Consider the following 2,571-nt stretch of genomic DNA (forward strand, 5'->3'; position numbering starts at 1 on the left):
AGGTGTAGTTGAAGAAGAGTCACTTGCCTTCTCTTTACCTTTGGTTGTGGTGGATTCACTTTCTTGACATGATTGATTCCCTGACTTGACCAAGTCCCACAAATTCTCTTTCATAAGCACAAATTTGATTTTCATTTGCCAAGTGTGAAAACCTTGGCCATTGAACTTGTCTATCGGAAAGGTAGCCATGAGAGGGTCTTACCTTTATCGGGTAGTGTCTACTCTCTTACAAAATGACTAATCTTGCTGAACAAAGAAGTCTCCCTCACCATATAAATGTAGATTGCTAGAGAGAAACTCAGAAAAGCCTAGTTGTTTAGCATAAGTATAACCAGTTGGCTTTTTCTTCACAAGTTTTGTTGCCTTCCTATTGACATATCTAGGTGCTTGTTTCTTCTTTTTTGCTTTTGCATATGAAGCATTGGAAGATGAACAAGAGCTAGGCGTTATTAACCAATAATTGTCAATAAATCATCTCCAAGCTTGCATCAAGTATCCAACAACCAAAAAATGCCCAAAATTGTAGTGGAAAAATAGAGTAACTTGGAGGGCTTGATTCAAGCTCTATGAAGCATAACTGAGAGGGCTTTCAATGCGCATTTGAAGACCTTATACCAAATATTGTCCACCTAGGAGGATTGCCAAAAAAGCGTGTAGCATTGCTCATGACAGGAGCGCCTTCTCCGACTGGTCTTTTGCTAAATGCTCAGCAACCATTGGACCAAATGAGCTCAGATTTCACTAGGAGCAAGCTCTTAGCATTGCCTAACTTGTGCTTAAAGGGTAGGTCGACATTTGTACTATAGAGGTGGAATTTTGCAACAGATCGACGCACTGTATTCGTGTCAGCATGGGCGATAGAGACGAAATCATGGGAAATGCTTTGAGCCAGAGGTGCCCCCTAGGGGGAGGAAACTTTAGTTTAGAGGGTTTGGCAAATGGCATAGCAAAGGGAGAGAACAAAGCTAAGCAAAATTTTTGAAGAAGAGGGAAAGATGGAGCTTCCAAATGGAGGTGGTGGAGAAGATGATGAGGTGGCACTTTCAAGGTGGATTCTCTAGAACCTAGGGGCTCTGATACCAAATGAAGAGATGGGTGGGATAGAAGAGATTCATGATGACACAAAGAAAGAGCACAAGTGAAGCCATAAGCATGTATATTGAAATGAAGGGAGAACCTCCCTTATATAGAGTGGAGAGGAAGGTGTCCTAGATCATAGGCACCTCCCCTACATCAGTGGCAATCAGCCCCGACATCATAGGAATTGCCTAAATCAAAGGAACCTCCCATGTGGGGGCCTTTGCATTACATCATCACCTGTGTCATGGTCTGACACCTCATAGCACTAGATGTGCTTCTACTACACACACACACACACACACATACACACACATGTGACTCCCCTAGATGCACACATGCACCTTAGAGCAAGCCCTTGATCACATTCATCCCAACACAAACCTCCATGCATCTTTGGAGAGAAAAGTAGGTCCATTTTGAGCAACCTCAAAGATTTTTTATGGAGCTTATTTTTCCAAAAAATCTCCATGGCTTGAGACATAAAAGAAGAGAGATCTCAAGATGACCAATGCAGTAAAGGCAAGTAAAACTAGACATAAGCCAAAACAATGGACTGGATAATTCGAAGCTGAACATGCAAAGGCCAAGTGGAGATCTTCCAATATTCTAATTTGTCCTGAATTTTGTTGAATACCCAAGACATTTGCTGCTTATTGCTGATTTTCCAGCCAATTGGATAACCCAAATGCCTTACTATATGCTCAGGAGGAACAATCTGACCTGGCCAAAGAAGAGCATGCCAGTCACAAAGCTTGAGAGGCAAGAGTTTTGATTTTTGAAAATTAATATTTAGACCAACTACCAAACCAAAGTCAGAAAGGGTATCCATCAATAAGCGAAGCTCCAGAGGACAATTCTTTGGCATGAAGAAAGAATCTTCTACATAATCCTGTGCAATAAAAGGCCGTGAGCCAGGAATCTGTAGCCCCACAAACAAAAAAGATCGAGAGGAGGTCATTACAAGATTGGTTAATGACAAAGAAGATTTGTTGCAAGAAATTCTATCCCCCAAGCATTGATCCATTGCAATTAGCTACAAAATTAGATAAAATAAAAAGAATAACAACTAGTTATGAGCATAGGGAAAGTCTATGTAGTCAATGGAGTTGCTACCAATTGATGACAGAGCAAGGAAAAAGGGGGTGCAAACTACATAGTTCATATCTTCCAAACTGTGTACCTTAGTTTTCTTCCAAAATATTACTTTGGTTTTCTTTGTTGGAATAAGTAGTCTTTGTGTGGCCTAAATCCCCAAATGACACCTAGAAATTGACTATGTGAATGAAGGAAAATAAGGGTCTCAATGCCTTGTTGAATCACTAAAGGATGTCGCAATGGCATTGGGGGACTTAGTCCCATATACAAATGTGTGTCATGGCATGCCTTGGGTATAAAGAGATTACAAACCCTCCAAAGTTATCCCCTCCTTAGACCTTTTGGAAGCTTTACAAGCTTGCACCACTATGGGGTAGGGTTTGCGGACCCTCACAC

The sequence above is a fragment of the Dipteris shenzhenensis genome, chromosome 6, assembly GCF_047967505.1.
Source record: "Dipteris shenzhenensis isolate YYH24624 ecotype China chromosome 6, Dip_SZ_1.0, whole genome shotgun sequence".
NCBI classification, from domain to species: domain Eukaryota; kingdom Viridiplantae; phylum Streptophyta; class Polypodiopsida; order Gleicheniales; family Dipteridaceae; genus Dipteris; species Dipteris shenzhenensis.